Source organism: Lithobates pipiens, unplaced genomic scaffold (assembly GCF_037356315.1).
Source record: "Lithobates pipiens isolate NorthernLeopardFrog02 unplaced genomic scaffold, aLitPip1_a1.2 Scaffold_8, whole genome shotgun sequence".
Taxonomy (NCBI): domain Eukaryota; kingdom Metazoa; phylum Chordata; class Amphibia; order Anura; family Ranidae; genus Lithobates; species Lithobates pipiens.
Genome location: NW_027507903.1, coordinates 234,248,121 through 234,270,946, shown reverse-complemented (window position 1 = coordinate 234,270,946; position 22,826 = coordinate 234,248,121). Strand labels below are relative to the sequence as shown.

General features: G+C 45.3%; 1 protein-coding gene across 3 annotated transcripts in view; it reads right to left on the bottom strand.

The window, feature by feature from the left end:
* Positions 1-22,585, bottom strand: part of OSBPL8 (oxysterol binding protein like 8) — a 403,742-nt gene extending 381,157 nt beyond the window's left edge. For 2 of the 3 annotated variants that reach the window (XM_077474149.1, XM_077474151.1), the window contains exon 1: positions 22,462-22,585. The gene's annotated coding sequence lies outside the window, so the exon portion shown is untranslated. The remainder of the gene's footprint in view (positions 1-22,461) is intronic. The other variant, XM_077474150.1, reaches the window with a different exon arrangement.
* Positions 22,586-22,826: the final 241 nt, after the last annotated feature.

Below are 22,826 nucleotides of genomic sequence, written 5' to 3'. Positions count from 1 at the left end.
TCCTAGAGCGGGCTGCCCAGCCAAACCTGAAGCAAACAGGGTAGAAGGGCCGTAATCAGGGAGGTGAGCAAGAACCAGATGGTCACTCTGACGGAGCTCTATCGTTTCTGTGGGGAGAGAACCTTCCAGAAGAACAACCATCTCTGAAGCACTCCACCAATCAGGCCTGTATAGTAGAGTGGCCAGACAGAAGTCACTCCTCAGTAAAAGGCACAGGACAGCATGACTGGTGTTTGCCAAAGGGCACCCAAAGGACTCTCTGGTCTGATGAAACAAAGATTGAACTCTTTAGCCTGAATGGCAAGCGTCATATCTGGAAGAAACCAGGCACCACAGATTACCTGGCCAATACCATCCCTACAGTGCAGTATGGTGTTGACAGAATCATGCTGTAGGGATGTTTTGCAGAAGCAGCAACTGGGAGACCAGTCAGGATCGAGGAAAATATGAATGCATCAATGTACAGAGACATCCTTGATGAAAACATGCTCCACAGCACTCTGGACCTCAGACCGGAGCAAATGTTAATTTTGTAAGAGGACAATGACCCTAAGCCCACAGCCAAGATAACAAAATAGTGGCTATGGGACAACTCTGTGAATGTCCTTGAGTGGCTTAGCCAGAGCCCAGACTTTAATCTGAAAAATGGCTGTACACTGACGCTCCTCATCCAACCTGATAGAGCTTGAGAGGCCCTGCAAAGAAGATTGGGAGAAACTGTCCAAAAATAGATATACCATGCTTGAAGCATCATACTCAAAAAACTTGAGACTGTAATGGTGCCAAAGGTGCTTCAACAAAGTATTGAGCAAAGGCTGTGAATACTTATGTGGTTGGGATTTTTTTCATTTTTTATTTTTAATACATTTGCAGAATAAAGATCTCAAAACAAATTCTGTTACATTGTCATTATGGGGAATTGTTTGTATAATTTTGAGGAAAATAATGAATTTATTCCATTTTGAAATAAGGCTGTAACATAACAAAATGTGGAAAAAGTATAAAAATACTTGTGATGTCACACTCTTTACCTCATCCAGAGAATGCTTTGCATTCACTTAGAAAATGCAAAGCATTCTCTAAAACAGGACTGCAGCATGGCTAAGAATGCAGACTACATTCAAAGTCAAGCATCAGTCCAGCACAAATGTACACTTAGGCATCAGCTTGAAGATCCATGTAGCTATTTGTCTGTTGTTGAATTAAACAGGTTGGCTGCACAGATCCCATGCGCCTTCAGGGTAGATAAAAATGGCCCTCTGCATAGGTGTATCAGTGTGCCATTGTGAATGAGCCCTAAGAAAACAACTTTTGGCTGGACATAGGTGTATCAGTGTGTATCAGGGTCCTCTGATCCCTCCTTTATTGATTTGTATTGTAAGTGTACTGTCTGCCCTGATGTTGTAAAGTGCAGCGCAAACTGTTGCCGCTAAATAAATCCTAGATAATAATAATAATAATAATAATATAGCGGGATGATACCCCATGTCACCTTATTAATCAGAGTAATCATAAGCATGCACTTTATTCCACATTCATTTTTTATTAATTAATTGAATCTACGATCGTATGGTCAGGTTCTTTCATCAACTATATTCGAGGGGTCTTCAAAAAGAGTTTCTAAACTTTTTTTAAATTTTTTATTGCAAACGGCGAGGGCAGGAGGAGTAGTAATTGGTCTTGTCTTGAGAGTGTCATGCGACTAGTCTTTCTGGCAATCCAGCTGACCTTGCAGTTTATTGTCATCATGAGGAAGAAGAAGAAAGAAGAAAATAAGCAAAAAGAAAGAAGTCAAATAGCAGTAACTTACTGCAGCACCAACAGTACATTTATTAGGCAATATATCCAATGTTGCTTCACTCGGATCATTCTCCTATGTAAACATTAAAGAGGAAGTAAACCCTCTGCATAGCATACTAGCTCATAGAATTACTTACCCGAGATCGAAGCCCCCGAAGTGACCCTCGTTGACCTCCTCCGTCGCTGACATGTTGACTCGCCGTGTCTTCAGGGTATCGCTGCTCTGGCGCTGCACCTGGCCAGAGCAGCGATGAGGTCATGCGCGATGGTGCCGCCATTAACAGCATGTTCGCCGTTTGAAACGGCACGCACAGTGCGCCTGTGCTCGATGTCTACAACACATGCGCCGTAGAAATCAGTGCCGATATTTCTTCAAATATCTCCTAAACCTTTTAAGTTTGGAAGATATTTCTTGCACCTACAGATAAGCCTTAATCTAGGCTTACCTGTAGGTTAAAGTGGTTGTAATCAGTTTACAACCACTTTAATAAGAGTTTGTTTCATCCCTAATGCCAGTAAATGCAGTGTAGCTATTTGCAGGCCAACTCAACTCAAATTTTATCTTTCAGCTTTGTGTGGTTAATGGCAAGTTAAATGGAAAACTGGCTTCTTCTTACATCATTCAGAAGCTTCAATAAACTATTCCCATCTAAATTCCCTGCTCTATGCTACTGGCACAGTCCCTGCAGAACCAAATGATCGCGTCATAGTTCCCAGATGGATTATCTGTAATGTGTAATAAAAGACTGGGGAATCCTGCTGGAAGAGAGCAGCACATTATACCCCTGTGGGAGAGCTGAGCCATATATCAATGCAGAGAAATATCTTGTGTCTCTAACAAGCACGAATTGGGCGATGGTTATTCAACCTACTGGAGATCATTCAAAGACGAAAATGTCAGAGCTGATTGGAGTTTCAAGTATAAGCTTAAAAAAAAAAAATGCTAGGAGGTAGGTTTTTTTTCATGCAAAGTCTACTACCCAAAAACGTCCTCTCTTCTCCCTAGAATTTGTTTTATTTTCTTCATACAGTGTACGATGCATAGGCAGTGTACCCTATGTGTTTATTCCGACTATCCGCCGGATACAGAGACTAGAGCCAGGTTCTAGGGATGATGCAATGCCTATGTGCATGTGAACAAGTTACATTATCAGGAGTAGTGGCGGTGAAGATGGCAGCAGCAGGGTACAAAGTGCTGAAAGAGCCTGGACCAGTCAGTGCTGGAGAATGTCATTAACCTAGGTAAGCATGAAAATATATTTGACATATTTATTATAGTAAGAGCTGCCCAATCCAGTGGACTGTACTTCTGCTTTAAAGTATTAGTAAACCCAGGACTCTGTATTCTCTATATCTGGTTTCCCACAGTACACAGAACATGGAAATGCAATTGTTTTAGTAAACAAACTGATAAATCCCTTTTCTCATAAGCAGTATATAGCAGTCTTGTGACTTCTATCAGTGTCTGGTTAAAGCTTGTAGGAGTAGTTTTCATACTCCCATTATTGTCCTATGAGGCTGCAAGGCCCCTGGCCCTCTGTCTGGACAGTGCTAGCCCCGTGCTGATCACACACACAAAAAAAAACAAAAAAAAAAACACACACTCTAGAAATACACCAAACTGAGCATGTGCAACTTGCCCCCAAGGCTCCATTCTATCAGCAGATGAATTGGGAACAGTGAAAGAAGGGGAGGATCACAGAAAACTGGATCAAACAGCCTTTTTACACAATGCAGAGGATAAACCCCTTAGGTTCCACAGTGAGTATAACAAGCATGCTTTACTGCATATACAGACTGATTTTACTGTTGTGGGTTTAGTAACACTTTAAATTTAGGACTTTTGTTATGGAATGTATCAGACAATGATATATGCATTTCAGTTCTGTCATCTCAGCACTGCAAAGAAATCTCATACGGCCTGCTGCAGTGGAAATTTAAAAAGGGTTAAAAAAAAGAAGTTTGAGATTTAGAAAATAAAAAAAAATTATACTCACCTAGGTTGATGCAGCAGCGATCCCATGCTGCATATGTCCCCCACCATCTCTGAACTGAGTAATCAAAGACCACTGATTGCTCAGTTCTCTGCATTCTGTGAGCAGAGGGCCGGGGGGCTGTCAGTCAGCAACTCTTTGCTCTGTTATCCTCCCCCACCCCAACACACTAGAGTGCTGGGCTATGGAGGGGAGAGGCTGGCTCAGGCTCTGAGCAGGTCACTGAGAGGCTGAGCCAGACCGTATAGTCAGGGGACTTCTCAGAGCCTGGACTGGCTCTGTCATTTCAGCCCACTGTACGCTGAAAACTGGTCACAGGAGTGCAGAACGAACTGCACTCCTATGATCCATAGAAGTACAGCCAAAGCTACTTCTCCTATGAAGGTCCTTTCAAGCAATCTTTCTGATCAGGACTGCCTATCAGTATTTCAGGCAGAGCTGATCGAGAGGTGCATGTCAGTTTATGGGCAGGCGGATGAGAACAGATGCAAATTTGTTTACATCCGCTTACCTCCAAGTCTGTCCAGGCCTGGGGGGGGAAAAAAAAAAAAAAAATGGAAAAGGACTCCTTACCTAAACCTTTCATACCTAAACATGACATAAGAGGTAGCTCGATATAAATAACATTTTCATCCAGCCACCCATAGATCAAATACCATACCAGAAGAGTCCACTGCCAAAGTGAAAAAAATGGAATGGGCATGGATGTCACAAAAGTAACGTTCATCCCATTCTGCTCCAATTTAGTAGCATTTGTTCACGGATCGCTCGCTGAACAGACCAGACACAGCCCATGTGAAAGGACCCTGAAAGCTTTACCAACAAAATTATAGAAACATTGGGGTTGATTATAAGTATTAAGTGTAAAATCTGGTACAGCTGTGCATGGTAGCCAATGGCATCCTGTGCACACCATAGGCAGCCAGGTGAAGACAAAGCAGGTGGTTGATCTGTGTTTTTACAGGCCTACCTACAAGGGGACATGGCACCGCTTGGCAAGCATACATTGCTGTAACGCAAAATGGCAATATTAATGTGACATACAGAATTTGACAGGTGGCACGACCACCAGACAACGGAAGGGACGATATACACAGAGATCAGCAAACAGATGATCCAGTGGTAACAGAAAGCCAGTTTGTAGATCCCTCTGCTGCTATGGCATATGGTGCTGGCAGAAAAAGGGTTAAGGGTTTCAAGAAAATGGCTGGTCAAATGCTTTGTAGCTGCTTGCTGAAGTTCTAAAGTCTAGTCTTCATAGGGTAAAATAATGTAAAAGTGAAGGCAAACTGCTAAATTTTGAACCTACATATGCAAGGGTGGTGGATCGTTTTTCAGAAGGTGCCAACAGATGGTGAGGAAGTGATACATCGCCTCCTCGTGACTTGTTTTAAACACCAAAAAGGCAGAAGCTTCCTCCAGTCTACATTGGGCAGGGAACTTATAATAAGACAGAATGAGGCATTATTTCATTTAAATATACATTGAAGGAGGTTTTTGATGCTGATATAACTGGGTGCTTTCTATGTGTACTGTTGCTTTAAAACAATAGCCATGTACAAAAGCGGCCGGGTTCCTGAGCTATTATTTGTCCACCGACACTATGCCAGGGCCTACACTTCTCTACTGCGATGACAGGGATTTGTTTATGTACACATCCTCTTGTTTATATTAAACAGCACACAGGAAAATGAGGAAATACAAGATCCTATCGTCCTTCTACAAAGCATATATTACTGACACGCAGGGAGGCTGCCGTTTATCTTGCTGTAATTATATGCAAGAGAAAACATCCATCATCTTTATGAAGGATTAACACTGAGAACATAACTAACAACAGAAACACACGCAAGAGCTCCTTAAAAATGCACCTTTACCTAGATGACCGACATTGACGCCACATGTTATGTGCTAGCTTTTGTTTTTAACCACTCCAATACTGGGCACTTTCACCCCCTTCATAACCAGATGAATTTTCAGCTTTTCGTGCTCTTACACTTTCAATGAGAATTGCGCGGTCTTACCACACACTGTAAGCAAACAAAATTTTTATCATTTTGTTTTTTATATTTTGCGATAATATATATATATATATATATATATATATATATATATATATATATATATATATATATATATATGGAGATGCACTGTGTCCAGGTGACACGAGCGCATCAGGATCGCACCGCTGCGTGGGCATGCAGCCACGCAATCCCGGTCCTTCTGAGGGAAGTTCCTGAACTTTCACTCAGAAGGAGGAAGAGCCCACCCGGCCGTTTATGTGCAGTGGCCAGGTGGGAAGTGGTTAAATAACAATCTACTTACCTGCTCTGTACAATGGCTCTGTTTATCTATTCAAACACACAGTGTGGCTCAGGCCCACCCCCGATCCCTACTCACAGGATTAGATTGACAGGAGCAGGAGCCAATGGCTCAGTCCCTGTGAGGAGGGAGGAGGAGTGTAGCACTGCTGCTCTCAGGCACAGCCCTAGATGGGCTCAGGTGTGTATTTATGGAATCCATTAAGGTAAGAAAAACTTTTTACCTTTACGACCACTACAGGAACCCCCATGGGACGTGCTCGGGTATGATCTGTCACCCAGCTGATAACGATCACTGTACCATGTTATCATTGTAACCAATCACAGCAGATCACAAGACAATTGTACACAATGAATGGCTTTGATTTATGTACTATTGTGAGGAGCTCTGTGATTGGTCACAGTGATCACATGGTACAGACATTGTCAATCACAGCCCATCTGTGCCAGCTGAGGCCAATCAGAGCTAATCACAATTGTAAACAAAGAATGAATAGCTTTCATTCAGAAAAAAAATGGTTGCTTATAACAGTAACATTCAGTTATAAGCAATCATAGTGTGTAAAACAAAAAAAATCCTCATCAACTCCCCAGAGTGGAGCATTGGACCGCCTACTTTTCAAACAAATTTGGTGGGTAATTGTACTGTCTTGGCATTTTCGGGCCTCAAGAAATGAGATAGGCCATAAGTACATCAGGTATGATTGATTTTTAGATAGGTATACCATAGTTTGTTTCTATAACTTTTCCCCTAAACTAAATAATAAACACCGATTTGGGTTATTTTCACCAAAGAAATGTAGAATACATTTTGGCCTAAAATTTATGAAGAAAGATTATTTGCAAAATGTTATAACAGAAATAAGAAAAACTAGTTTTTTGGGGGGTTTTTTCAAATTGTTTGGCTTTTTTTTTTTTTTTTTGCAAAATAAATGAAAAAAAAAAACTACATTTTTGAGTTATCACCAGCACAGAAATAGAGGTGGATATCTTCCAAAAGGTCCACTAATTCTGGTGACAACCAGGGATTCCACTTTAGAGGAATACCCTCTCACTTCCTGTTTTGGCTTTGGGAAAGAATATAAAAAGAAATCTACATAACGGGACACAGATTGTAAATATTCTGACAGGAGTTATAAACCTCCCTAAAGGCAGCCTGCTGAACCGGCTGAGATTCCAACCATGTATGGGCAGGCTGAATGTACCCAAGTTGATCGATAAACTTTGGTACAAACTGCCTGCTGAATTTTTACATGCGATTAGAGCTAGCAGCTGTCATAGCCGCTAGCAATTATCACTGTGTTCCCCTGCCAGGAGAACACAATGGCTCCATGAGAGGGATTCCTCCATTAACACTTTCCGTGGTTGAAGGAAAGAAATTTACTCTCTATGGCTGGCTTTACTCTCTTTAAAATAAAAATGAATTTAGTTTACATTAACCACTTCAATACAGCGCACTATACACCTATCTGCCCAAACCAATTTTAAGCTTTCAGCGCTCTGACATTTTGAATGACAATTGCGCGGTCATGCAATGCTGTACCCAAACAAAATGGTTATCCTTTTTTCCCCTCACAAATAGAGCTTTCTTTTAGTGGTATTTGATCACCTCTGGGGTTATTTTTTGAGCTACAAATAAAAAAAAAAAAAAAAAAAAAGAACGAAAAAAGGTTTTCTTAGTTTCTGTTACAAAACTTTGTAAATAAGTACGTTTTCTCCTTCCCTGATGGGCACCAATGAGGTGGCACTGGAGGGCACGTATAGACTGCACTGATGGGCAGAACTGATAGATGGCACTGAAAGACATTGTTGATCGGAGGCGCTGGCAGCATCACTGACGGGCAGAGTGCCTCGGGGGGGAGGGGTGATTGGACACAGCTGATCATGTCGTAAAGAGCCTTCGTCAGACTGACACACCACACCACCGATTGTGGCTTATCCTGCTGGATATCATATGATGCCCAGTCAGGACAACTGAATTACTTCCCACCTAACCATCATTCTGCTATAGGCCGGGCAGGAAGTGGTTAAAGTGTCACTATATCTGGTCTCCCACAGTACACAGAAATGCAATTATTTTAGTACATATAAACTGATAAATACCCTCTCTCATCAGCAGTCTTAGGACTTCTATGAGTGTCTGATTAAAGCTTGTAGGAGGAGTGTTCAATCTCCCCCGATTGTCCTATGAGGCTGCAAGATACCTGATCCTCTGTTTGGACAGTGCAAGAGAAAAAAAAAAAAACACAACACAACACAACACCACAACTTTTCTAGCAATACACACCAAACTGAGCATGTGCAAAGTGCCTCTAAGGCTCTGTACTATCAGGATATAGATTGGGGACATTAAAAGAAGGGGAAAAAAAAAAAGAAAAGACGGGATAGAACAACCTTTTTTACACAATGCACAGTGTTAACTCCTTAGGAGTCACAATGAATATAACAAGGATGCTTTACTGCATATACAGACCGATTTTACTAGAGATGTAGCGAAATTCCGGCGGCCGAAACATATTCGCCGAAAATTGTGTTTTCGGTATTTTGCCGATAGAGGATAAAGTGCAGATAATGGCGTCGAAAATGCATCGATTTTAAAAGTGATTTAATGGTGCATATGGTGTGTTTTTCATAGGTCATGTGACTCAAAAAGCGCATCAAAAAAACACAACACAGGTGCATTATTGATGCGTTCTAGCTGCATTTTCAATGCATTTCAATGGGGGGGGGCATTTTTCTTAAGCTTTCCTAGCACTAAAAGGTGCAAATAACTGGCAATAAATTCATATTCATTTAAATGATAGTAGGTCAAAGATACAATTATAAATACCATACATTTTTATTTTAAGAAAAACACTGTCATTTTTGGTTTCGGCCAAGCCTATCCTGAATTTTCGGTACCAAAATTTCAATTCCGTGTGCATCTAGATTTTACGGTTGTGGGTTTAGTAACACTTTATTCCCAAGACATACCTGTAGGTCATATGCAGCCTGTCTCCAGTTTGCCTGCAAAATGTATAGAGAAGGACAACCCCCCCATCCCACCTACTGAAATGCACTCCATCATCAGAGAAATGTACGACAAAGGCAGATAGCGCAGGTTTTGAACAAGTACTTGTTCTTGCTCTGATGGGGACCAATGTCCAACAGTCACAACAGACACTAGCACAGGCTTCTATAGTTTATACATAGCCCCAGGAGAAGTATGATATAGCTGAATGTCTAAGAACCACCACCAGGGTAATTACATCAAAGCAACAGCATGGCAGCCAGCAACCAATTCCAAAACAAGTATTGAATGGAAACCCACATATTTCTCTTATGACGGGCAAAAGTAATATGGGACAGTCATTCCTCTCCTAAGATTAGTCTATTCACCAATATTCCAATAATGACACTGTAATAACCGGCACTAGTCAGTCTGATGGGCATATTCTTAGTGCTTTGCTAGGAGATATGTACATTAACATATGAATTGACATTATGATTAGTCAGTCTACATAAAGAAAAGCAATCATAGAAAAAAAAAATATTAAAAAAATAAGGATGAATATAAAAAAAAAAAAAAAAAAAAAAAGAGACCCTTTATAATAAAAGTGGTAAGAGCAGAACGTCTGGAGCTAAAATAGCATCCTTAATTGCCTAAACTTAATTTTTTAACCCTTTCACCTTTTTTTTTTTTTTTTGCACACATCTTAATGCACATTTTATGCCTAAGGCCGCGTACACACGGGCGGACTGTTCGCCCAACCTTGTCCGCTGAACAGTGTTTGGGCGGACAGTCCGCTCGTGTGTGGGCTTTCAGCGGACAGTTTCAGCGGACAGTTGGACGGACAAAGTCTTTCGGAAATTCCGAAAAACTGTCCGCTGAAACTGTGTTTGAGCGAACAGTCCGCCCGTGTGTGGGCTTGTCCGCTGTACTTTCGAAATGAGCGGACTGTTCCCGCTCGGAAAGTCCGCCCATTTCGAGCGCGTGTACAGGTAGGCGGGGCCCGCGAAGGAGACGTCGCGGGCTCCGCCGTCTGGAATGGGCTTAAAGGGGAACCCCAACGCCGAAAAAAATCGGCGTGGGGGTTCCCCCAAAGTCCACACCAGACCCTTGTCCGAGCACGCTACCCGGCCGGCCAGGAAAGGGGGGCGAGCGAGCGCGCCCCCCCTCCTGAGCCGTACCAGGCCGCGTGCCCTCAACATGGGGGGTGCCTTGGGGAAGGGGGGGCCGCGCGGCCCCCCCACCCCAAAGCACCTTGTCCCCATGTTGATGAGGACAAGGGCCTCTTCCCGACAACCCTGGCCGTTGGTTGTCGGGGTCTGCGGGCGGGGGGCTTATCGGAATCCGGGAGCCCCCTTTAAGAAGGGGGCCCCCGGATACCGGCCCCCCACCCTATGTGAATGAGTATGGGGTACAATGTACCCCTACCCATTCACCTGTGAAATAAAGTACAAAAAAAAACACAACACATGGAAAAAGTATTTTATTGCACAGCTCCGGGGGTCTTCCGTCTTCGGGGGTCTTCTCGCCGGACTCCTCCGCTATGTGTGTGTAGCTCTTTTACTAGCGGAGGAGTCCGGCTTTCTTCCTCCCCGCCGCCGGCCTCTTCTCCCGACTTCGGGGGTCTTGTCCCCCTCTTCGGTTCTTCTGCCGGGCCACCGCGCCTGGTCCGGTGGCCCGGTCTTCTGTCGCAGTCTTCCGTTCTTCTGTCGCCGCCTTCGGTTCTTCTGCCGGGCCACCGCGCCTTCTTGTAGCTCTTTTACAGGCGGTGGCCCGGTCTTCTGTCGCCGCTGTCGTCGTCGCCGCCGCCGCCGCCTTCCGTTCTTGTTCTTCTTCTTGTTCTTCTTCTTCTTCTCCTGGAGATGTTGACACGTCGCTCTCTCCGGCCGGAATGCCAGAGCCGCGCTGCGCGGTCACTTATATAGTGACAATGGGGCGGTGTCACATGGTATATGTCACATGGGTTGGTCACATGGTGACCCCGCCCCCTTACGATGTCATAGTCCCCATGTGACATCAACCCATGTGACATATACCATGTGACACCGCCCCATTGTCACTATATAAGTGGCAGCGGAGCGTGTCCCTGGCATTCCGGCCGGAGAGCTCGTCGAGTCAACATCTCCAGGAGAAGAAGAAGAAGAAGAACAAGAAGAAGAACAAGAACGGAAGGCGGCGGCGGCGACAGCGGCGACAGAAGACCGGGCCACCGCCTGTAAAAGAGCTACAAGAAGGCGCGGTGGCCCGGCAGAAGAACCGAAGGCGGCGACAGAAGAACGGAAGACGGCGACAGAAGACCGGGCCACCGGACCAGGCGCGGTGGCCCGGCAGAAGAACCGAAGAGGGGGACAAGACCCCCGAAGTCGGGAGAAGAGGCCGGCGGCGGGGAGGAAGAAAGCCGGACTCCTCCGCTAGTAAAAGAGCTACACACACATAGCGGAGGAGTCCGGCGAGAAGACCCCCGAAGACGGAAGACCCCCGGAGCTGTGCAATAAAATACTTTTTCCATGTGTTGTGTTTTTTTTTGTACTTTATTTCACAGGTGAATGGGTAGGGGTACATTGTACCCCATACTCATTCACATAGGGTGGGGGGCCGGTATCCGGGGGCCCCCTTCTTAAAGGGGGCTCCCGGATTCCGATAAGCCCCCCGCCCGCAGACCCCGACAACCAACGGCCAGGGTTGTCGGGAAGAGGCCCTTGTCCTCATCAACATGGGGACAAGGTGCTTTGGGGTGGGGGGGCCGCGCGGCCCCCCCTTCCCCAAGGCACCCCCCATGTTGAGGGCACGCGGCCTGGTACGGCTCAGGAGGGGGGGCGCGCTCGCTCGCCCCCCTTTCCTGGCCGGCCGGGTAGCGTGCTCGGACAAGGGTCTGGTGTGGACTTTGGGGGAACCCCCACGCCGATTTTTTTCGGCGTTGGGGTTCCCCTTTAAGCCCATTCCAGGCGGCGGAGCCCGCGACGTCTCCTTCGCGGGCCCCGCCTACCTGTACACGCGCTCGAAATGGGCGGATTTGCCTCCTCCTTACGTGGGCGAGTCCGTTCATTTCAAAAGTTGAGCGAACTGTTTGCCCAACCTTGTTCGTCAAACAGTCCGCTCGTGTGTGGGCAAGTCCGCTCATGCAAATTTTGAGCGGACTGTTTGCCGAAACTGTTTGACGAACAAGGTTGGGCAAACAGTCCGCGCGTGTGTACGCGGCCTAAGAATTAGTTTAAAGTGGTGGCAAAAGGAAAAAACATTTATAACCTTAAAGCGGAGTTCCGCTACCCCCAGCAAAAAAATTAAAAGTCGGCAGCTACACATACTGTAGCTGCTGACTTTAGATATTAGGACACTTACCTGTCCGGGAATCCAGCAGTGTCAGCACCTCAGCTGATGTTTCCATCGGCTGGTCGGGTGCTGGCGCCACCATTCGTGGTATGGGAAATTGGCTATGAAGTCTTTCAGCTTCACAGCCAGTTCCCTACTGCGCATGCGCAAAGCCCTTTCTGAATGGCTGGGCAGCGGGTGAAGGAGGAGGGAGGGGCGAACATTTGCAGAGACAGCAGTGCAGCGCCATCGGCTCCCACTGCTGTCAAAGTCAGTGAGCCAATAAGGAGAGAGAGGGGCGGAGCCGAACAGCAGCTTCGTATCTGAAAGGACACACAGAGCAACAGATTGGCTTAGGTGCCCCCATGGCAAGCCGCTTGGTGTGGGGGCACTCGGCAGGAGCCAGGAACGCTGGCGAGGAATCCAAGAAGAGGAGGATCTGGGCTGCTCTGTGCAAAACTACTACTACACAGAGTAGGCAAGTATAACATGTTTGTTATTTTCAAGTGAAAAAAAACTGAGACTTTAGTAACACTTTAATTCAAAAGGTGGATGCCAATAGCTGCAGCCACAAACTGTACAAAGCAATGATAGACTGACAGCAGACGAAGCTGTCTGCAGGTGTATGGATGTACTCACCCCTGGAATGAATACATGCAGTTTGGGACAGATGATCGCCATGGGATGCAAACTACTTGTGTCCAGGGGCAATTCTAAAGATTATGTAAACCTTCACCTTGTAAAAGAACCCAGTTTAACCAGTTCCAGGCCAGCCGCCAGAGTTATACTTCGGCAGGTTGGCTCCCCTGGGCGAGGCGTCGTAGCTATACATCAGGCGTGAGCGCACCCACGGCAATCGGATTTGCTTCGGAACCGATCAGTCTCCAGGCCCAGGTCAATGATTTCTGGCCTGGACCTGGTGATCGGTTCTGGCAAATGAGAGACTAGCCCCTGCCTGTAAGTGATGTCACCTCCCTCTTCTTTGCCATTCCAGAGAGAGGAAAAAGGACATCTAAACGTGAGTTGCATTAACACTACAATAACTCAGTACACATAGGCACACATTTCACCCCCCGATCGTTCCCCCAGGTAACCCCTTCACTCCCTGTCACAGTGTCACCAAGTGCAGTTTTCATATTTTTCTTTGATCACTGTACTGGGTCATTTATGACACTAATCAGCGTTAGGGTACTTAGGAGTAAGCCCAGATAGGTCTAAGGACCCCCCTAACAAAGGTTTAACCCCTTGATCACCCCCTAGTTAACCCTTTCTCCTCCTGTCACCAGTGTCACTAATACAGTGATCAGAAAAGAGATCAGGAGTGAAGCTAGTTAGCCAGTTAATGTCACTGTCGGGTTTTTATAGCATCAGAGTACCCACCATATATTGCTGAATACAGGTTTAACCCCCTGATTGCCACCCCCAGTACAGGTTTTAGGGTCAGCATCAGCCCCAGGGAGAGTCAGATTAGTGCCAGTAGCGCTAACACTCACGCACGCACCATACACCTCCCTTACTAGTATAGTGTTTGAACGGATCACTATCTGATCTGATCTATACTAGCATTCCCAGTAGTTTAGGGTTTCCAAAAATGCAGCGTTAGCGGAATCAGCCCAGATACCTGCTAGCACCTGCGTTTAGCCCCTCCACCCAGCCCAAGTGCAGTAACAATCAACTGTCACTTACAAAATACATAACTGGAGCGTTCACAGAGTCAGGCCTGATCCCTGCGAACGCCAACAGTTTTTTGGTAGCGTTTGAAGCAGTCGCTGACAATCAGGTGCTCTTTTTTCCTGCAAGTTACACTAGTTGCACCATTAAATGTCCAATCGAAGGTAAACTAGTGAAGAGGCCTACACGTTTCTGAGCACGACAGTGAAGTGAGTGAAGAGGAAATCACCCATCTGTCAGATACAGAATATGAACCGGTAGACAGCAGCAGCACCCTGACAGATAGCTCTGACAACGGTGTATTGGTCACTGCCAAGGTCAGGCGTACCCGAACCCATTCTTCTGCTGTTGTTGAGGTGCAAGAACAGCAGAGCTCTCGTATGGAGCAGAGAGCCAGTACTAGTGCCACTCATCCTTCTGGTGAACTGGCAAGAACCAGCAGCCTAGTACATCCTGGTCGTACACCCGGCATTGCAGTAACACTTGGTGACGTGGCAAGCCCCATAAGTGCAGTTTAAGCTGGTGCTGTGGCTAGCACAAGTAGTGTCCCGCAGCCAACAAGAATACAAAAACACAAGCCCGTTGAGCTCAAAGTGCCCTTCTCATCCAAAAGTGGAAGCTCTACTTATTGGTCTCCTCCCCCCACCGATGCCATATTTGGCACCTTTTGGGGGGGGGGGGGGGGGATGGGTTACCTGATTCGGACAGGTACCTGTCCCTACTTCAGAGATCACTCATAAAAAGTTATCCCCCCTCCTCCTTTCCCCGCCGCTGGGCCATTCAAAAAGCACACTTCGTGCAAAGCTTTACCAATGGTTTCCCTTCCCAGTACACACGATCTGAATTTCGGTCGGAAAAAGCTTGATGGTTTTCCCGACGGAATTTCGCTCAAGCGGTCTTGCATACACACAGTGACACCAAATTCCAACCTTCAAGAATGCGGTGACGTACAATGGGACTAGAAAAAGGAAGTTCAATACCCAGCAGCCAATAGCTTCCGTCTTGTAGTTGAATCTGAGCATGTGGGAGTTTTTGCACATCAGAATTGCATACACACAAACGCATTTTCCGATTCAGAAAAATTGAGAACATGCTTTCAATCTTTTGCTGGCGGAAATTGAGTCAGCAAAAGTCTGATGGAGCATACACACAATCGCATTTTTCGACCAAAAGACCATCGGTCTTTTGCTGGCCGAATTTCCAATCGTGTGTACGCGGCATTACAGGCAATGGTGGCGGCACCAGAGAGCCGACAAACATCGGCTGGGGTGCCGACATCACTGGATTCCAGGACAGTTAAGTGTCATGATATTAAAAGTATGTGTAGATGCTGACTTAATTTTTTTGCCGGGAGGAGGCAGAACTCCAGGATCCAGTAATACAACGTCCCAGAGCTCCACGCCGACCTGTGATCGAGACCTGGAAGCTTTCATTGGCCAAGCGGGGATGGCATTACTCTCGTGCAGTCAGCTTAAGCATTGCTGTACTTGCACATACACAGCTCACTAAGGCATACAGGCAAGGAAGTAATTTAATACAGAAGAGACAAAGCATATCTCACCTGCATTAAAAATCCTGCCAGATAGCTTCTTTTTTTTTTTATCTAAAGTTCCACTTTAAATGCCCCTTTAAGTCTAGAAGAACTTTAAAAAAACACGTTTCATTACCTGATGCCCACTCCAGTAGGCACCCTCCAAGTTGTAAAACTAGTCCCTTCCGCCTCTTCTCCCCCTACACTCCAGTGGTTGCAATTTCTCTGATGCCGTATAATGCAGAGCTCATAGCCCTGCACTGGATTTAAGCACACTGGGGTACAGTCAAAAAGGCTGGTACATAGGGAATAGGTAGAGAGCAAAGCATCTGGTAAGTAAAACTGCTGTTTGTGGCATTCATCCCTCACATTAGGAGGTAGAGGAGGTGGCTGCATTACTTGCCTTATTCCTCAGCCCAGCAGGCTCCATCACTTTCCTCTTCTTCCCAAAGCTCCGGTCTGTTGGGAGTCCCACAGTGCCATTGTGTATAATGCAGGACTGTTAACCCCATATTGGCAGCTACAGTGCAGCATAAGATACGTTTGTTTCCTATTTACCGGTACCCCTAGACATAATGCGCATTTAACCCTTGCAGTGTAGAATGAGCCTACTGCTAAGAGATTTTTTTGTTCCAGCCCCAGGGTATCGCATGAACTTTACACTTTCTACTTTGATTGCTGCTAATGGTATAACACTCTACTAATAAAAATCTGCACAAATGCTCTGCTTGAACTGACAATGCTGTTTAGCTAGCCCAAAGAACCCTCAATTCTTAGTGAACAAAAAAAAGAGTTGAAATGAGGAAAAGTGTGCACATTCTATGGACAAAGAACAGCAGAGTGTCACTTTCATATGGGGGCATTCACCTAAGAATGCTCCCGCACTGCGACTAGATGCGACAACCCCAGCATGGGTACCTGCAATTAGCTACAGGTCATTGAAAGGTATAGGAGGCTGCCTGCTCCCACAGCTAATGTAATCGCTAACTCTGCATTCAGGGCTGATTGCTCGTATGTGACCGCACATCTAATCAAAGTGCGGGTACATTCGCAGGCGTAAACTGACTCTAATGCCATGTACACACAACTGGACTTTTCGAACAAATCCGTCAGACAATTCGATTGTGTGTGGGCTTCATAGGACCTTTTCTGTCGAAAAATCTGACGGACTTTAGAAATAGAACATGTTTCAAATATATCCGCCGGAACCAGTTCCTATCTAGAAAACCGTTCGTCTGTATGCAGGTCCGATGGACCAACAACAACGCAAGGGCAGCTACTGGCTACTGAACTTGCCTTTTCTAGTCCCGTCATATGTCATTATGTTAAACGATCTCACTTTGGTGTGATGGTGTGTAGGCAAGTCCGTTTTAAGCAGAACTCCGTCAAAAAGTCAGACGAAAAGTCCGTCAGAATTCATTCCGACAGAAAGTCCAGTTGTGTGTATGCGGCATAAGGGTCCCCACATGTTATGGTGGCCATACACAGTGGCAGAAAATAAATCACTTACACAGATTCAATAAATGGCGCTTTTTCACACCCTTGTGAAACACTTCCCACCAGTCTACATGTAGGGGTTTGAAAAAGCACCACTGACTAATCTTGCACAAATTATTATTATTATTTTTTTTTTTGATCGAACCTTCTTAGTTTAAATGTCATCACACCCTCTATAGCCACCATTACAATCTAACCATACACTCTCAGCACAATCAACTGTAAAATGTATAATAAAAAAAAAAAAAAAAGTTATACTTACCTAAACCATATAAACAATTTGTATCCTATCAGGCAATGCCCTGCAGTACATATACTACATAGTTGTTCCAAAGCACACTGTAAATCGGATTGTAACATGTTTTATGAGCTTAAAGTGGTTTCTAAAGCCTCAAGGTTTTTCACCTTAACTCATTAAAGTGAAGAACCTTCTGTGCTGCAGACACCCCCCCCCCCCCTTTTGTTACCTGAGCCCGATCCAGTGATGTGTACAAGCGCAGCGCCTCCAGCCAATGTCTCTCTCCTCATTGGACGCAGTGTCAATGAATGCAGCAGCGAGGTTTGGAAGCGAGCCTGCGCGGGTGCCCCCAGGGTAAGAGGCTTTCCGTGGGAGCACCCGATGAAGAGGAGGGGCCTGGAGTGTCAGCGGGAGACCCCAGAAGAAGAGGATTGGGGCTGCTCTCTGAAAAACGTTAGCTCAGAGCAGATAAGTATAGGCATGTTTGTTATTTTTAAAAAAAGGTCGAAGGTTTACAGCTACTTTAAAGTCATGCTAAACCCTCTGTTTTTTAAGCACTTTCAGCATTTGATTTAATAACTTACTTCTGCATCTTTTAATCCTAGCCTATGTTCCAGTTTATGCTGGTGTCATGACTGATGCCCCAGGTTTCTGATTTCAGGGTGGCTCCATTCTCTGTAGCATCCTATGGAGTCACTCTTGCATGCAATAGAAAGACACAGCCCCCATAGGATGGCAAGGCACCTCCCGTCTCCTCCCTCCTCCAACCCAACAGACTGGCTGGAGACTGCACTGTCCACTGTTAACACTTTCCTGTGATGACAGGAATATAAGGGAAGGAGCACTGAAAGAGAAGGCACCACCAGCACTGTAAACTGCAAATGCTGGGGTGAGAATTTTAACAAATCATTTACTGAGCATTGTTTATTATTGTATTCCATGTGTAAAACTATAAAACGCTGAAGGTTTACTATGACTTTTAAGTGGTTGTAAAAGGCATTCTCTGCAAGAAGGTTAAAAACCTTCTCTGTGCAGCTCTCCACCCAATACTCTTACCTGAGCCCAATCACGTTGTGCCGCCACCACTGCTCTCCCTGGGCTGAGAGCGCGAGAGCGCGACAACATGAGGGCTCCTGCTGCTGTCAATCAAATGCAGGGATGACAGAGCGGGGGCAGGGCCGTGCTGCACCGTGTGTTTTAATAAACACATAAAGCATAGCTCGGGATCAAGCCTGCATGTGTGCCACCACAGGAAGCAGCTTTCTATGGTGACACACAGAGAAGAGGAGCAGCACCGGAGGAGTGCCTGTTAGAATGGTGACCTGTGCAGACATCAGGTACAACCACTGTGTCCAACATGACTTCCCATTATTACACATGATGTGACAACATTAAAAAGTCACCAGAGTGTAGAACACTAAAAACATGACCATAACCCCATCATAATAATAATAATAATAATAATAATAATAATACACCTTCTCCTTATAGTAGCTTCTGCTAACTCAGGGCTCGACAAATCCCTAGGCAGGTCTCCATGGTGACTACAAATTGCATCCTGGCGCCTGGGTTTTTGTCAGCCCATTTATTGTTGCAGGGATGCACAATTTTTATTGGCTGACGCCTGGGACATGTAGTTCTGGGCACTGGGTAGGCCATTTTTTTTTGTTTTTTTTTTCCATACTTAGCCGAGCAACAGGGCTCACTTGTCAGGTGGAAGCATTTTGATAGCTTCCCTACCTCCTGGTTGCTTCCACACACACGGGTAAAGTGCCCTCCCTTCCATGTGTGCACCCTCACCAGCTCATCTGCAGGACCAGCATAGCGGGTGCCGCAGGGTAGAGGGGCGTTAGGAGAGATCCCCTTCCCATCTTGTTCCTGACCCGGATGTGACGTGTATGATGTCACTTCTGGGTCCCCATCGAGTTTCCGGAGAAACTAATCGTTAGTGGGGTCAAAGAGATGTTCATTTTCAACCACAGCGATGCAAAAATTTGGAAGAAATAGAAAACTTCTTGGTCAAAAGAAATTTTCAGACAGTGTATGTGGTTTTCATTGAGAAATGACATTCATTTTAAAAACAGAATGTTAAAAACAAGTGAAAACAACATTCTTTCATTCAGCGAATGTACAAAGATTTTTCATCTGAAAATTGATCCATGCGGCCAGCACATGGCTCGGTACACACCTAAGCTGTTTGCTTTTGATCTGTTTTTGAAGTGATTTTTGCACACGTGATTTTGCTGCCTTTTTTGCATTTTTTTTGGCCAGTTTTTTGTTGGGCAGATTAAAAAACACAAATTTCTTAAAAAACGCATTACATGCTTTCCTGCAGCTTCTCCACTGAAGCATATTGAACCAAAAAAGCACAGTTTTGCGAAAAAAAAAAAAAAAGTCCCTGATCCAAATACGCAGCGGCTGAAAATAGCATAGTTGTGAACATGTCCCATAGGAAACCATGTAAATGAACTGTAGTGTGTTTCTGAAAAAAGCACATAGATGTGAACCAGGTCTAAGACGTTTAGTAACATAATGGGGTTAAAAAAAAAAACTAAAAAGGAGTGCTTCATAGTACAAAAAAAAGCAGATAATCACTACTGCAAGGGGTTAATTGTTTTTTACTAAAGATCTGTGACAGTAATATTTACAGTAACAATTATTTGCGCTTTTTGTACTATAAAGGGCTCTTTTTAGTTTTTTTAACCCCATTATGTTAGTGGTCGATTATGAAAATGGTAAATCGATTAATTTCATAATCGATTCGTTGTTGATCAATCAGTTGTTTCAGCCCTACATCGGACCCCTTTCTACGAGTCGCTTCGCACACAGTGATCCCAGCCTTAAAGGGGATGAAAAGTTAGGTTTTTTTCACCTTTATGCATTAAGGTGAAAAATCTTCTTTGCTACAGCTGCCCCCAGAGCCCCCCTTTTTTCTTACCTGAACCTAATCTGTTCCTTCGACGTCCATGAGCATAGCAGCTCCAGCCGCTGCCTCTGTCCTCACTGCATTGACTGATAGCAACAGGAGCCATTGGCTCCCATTGTTGTCAGTCAAATCCAGTGACACAAAAGCGGGGGGCAGAGGCCCGAGTCATGCTGTCTGTGTCAATGGATGCAACAGCGGGACTCTGGAGTGTGTCCGCATGGGTGCCCTCAGGATAAGCAGCTCTCTGTGGGGGCACCCAATGAAGAAAAAGACCCATGAGCACCAAGAGGGCACCTCAGAAGAGGATCGGGCCGTTCTGTGCAAAACCCTTGTGCAAACCAGGTAAGTAGAACGTGTTTTTTACCTTTATTTAAAAAAAAAAAAATGATAACCTCTAAAACCACTTTAACCCTCCTGGTGGTAATCCAGAGTGTGGCTCGGAGTTAATTTTCAGTACCAAAAGCGGTAACCCCGAGCCAAACTCGGGATTACACTGTAGTTAGTGATACTTACCATGTCCCTGCGATGCCGGTATTACGTTAGATTAGGCGACACGTCATATCTTGTAACGGAAGGGACGTTCTGTCGCCTCCATCTTGCTACACCTCAACTTGTCCCCAGTACAGATACAGTGAGAAGACGGCAAGCAGGTATCTTATTACACCCACTGGAGTTTTGCATTTCACACTCATTTGTAACAATAAACTGAGCACATAAACAAAAAGACGGTATTTAGAAATACGCCACTCTCTTTTGATGTTGAATTGATGCTGAGCTCAGAGCTAGGGATGAGCTCAGGCGTGTTCGCATGCTCCACGTGCAGAACCCGCCAAGAAGTCGTCGCTGCACTAATCACAGGCAGTGAGACATTGGGGGTTATTATTTACTAAATTCAAATCCACTTTGCACTGCAAGTGCACTTGGAAGTGCAGTTGCTCTAAATCTAAGGGGTAGATTTGAAATGAGGGGAAGCTCTGCTGACTACCATCCAATCACGTGCAAGCTAAAATTATGTTTATTTTCCTTGCATGTCCCCCTCGGATCTACAGCGACTGCACTTCCAAGTGCACTTTCAAATGCACTTGCAGAGCAAAGTGTACTTTCCTTTAGTAAATAACCATCATAGCCCGATCTCTGCAGTCACTTATCGGGGCAAGGTCTTACTGCCTGTGATTAGCGCAGCGCTGCGACAACTTCCTGGCGGACTCAACACATGGAACATGCGAACAGGCCTGAGCTCCTCCTTACTCAGAGGTTTGCTGATCTGACAGAACACTGCTGCTTTTATAATTCAACATCAAAACAGTCTGAGGGATTTGAAAAAAACTGTATTTCGCTATATAAGCTCTGTTTACTGCTCCACACGAAACAACGTACCGTTTTGACATTCAATAATACTGACATAATTAGAACGCCAGGGGAGGTTAAAAGGGAACCTGTCAACAAATAATCTTAAAAATAATTTTTTAATTGTAAAAAAGTAAAAAAGTTACACCCAAGCACATAAGCCCCCCCCCCCCCCCTCACAAATGGAAACGCAAACGTAGGGGCACCTACGCATTAAAACGTTTGATTGTGATACACGCTACAGAACGCTACGCATGCGCACAAACTGGCTTTTAACTTTTTTTAGCTGGCTCCTACATTCAAAAGGAAATTTGTCGTGCCCTGAGCTAAATAAATGACAGAACAGGAGCCACGCTGCTATATACAGCCCCTTCTATTAGGAGGAACGGATGTGAATGTGTAATCAGTGGCACAGTGATCATCGGGGGGCACCTCGCTATACCAGGCAGGCGGTATAGATTATTTAATGAGCACTTACTAATCAGACAGCCTGCAATCACAGCTATTCCATCATCAGAAGAAAGCTGATTGCTGGATGGGGACATTTATTGCTGTATTAATAAATATACAGGACACACATCACATGACTGCTGATCTATAATAATATAGATGATGTGGTGTAGAGTGCCCCAGTAGAATACAGCGATTTGCCCCCCAGCCTCTCCTGTCAGTGATGTAAACATAGCAGTGACAGCTCTGATAGGAGCCCAGATGGATGACAGCCCCTATACGATGTACAGGATGTGGACAGCCATGTGATGGTATTAGGAGTCTCACGGTGATGGATATTCCCCGATCACACTGTACAACTCGCTTTCTATCAGAGGCGCTCTCTTACCGTGCTCCCAGCCAGGATCCTGTGCACCGTCACACCGGAGGGTACCGGACACACAACATGAGCTCCAACCCCAACAGACACGGCTCTACTCTGCAGCGCGATGTGATAGTGTCATCGCCGCCACGCCCACCGCATCCTACCACTGCCACCTAGTGCCCATTGGGCATTACGCACAGCAAGCCTGCCACACAGCGCCACCTTGCGATCAGTATATGTAAACACGAGGGTGACAGGTCTTTAGTTGCTTTTTACAGTAGTTTGTTGTTGTCCACAGATTGAGGAAGTACTGCTAGTTTATTTTATGCTCACATGATTCCTATATTTTTTTTTTTTTAAGGGTGACATAGGAAAGATTCAGACTATTA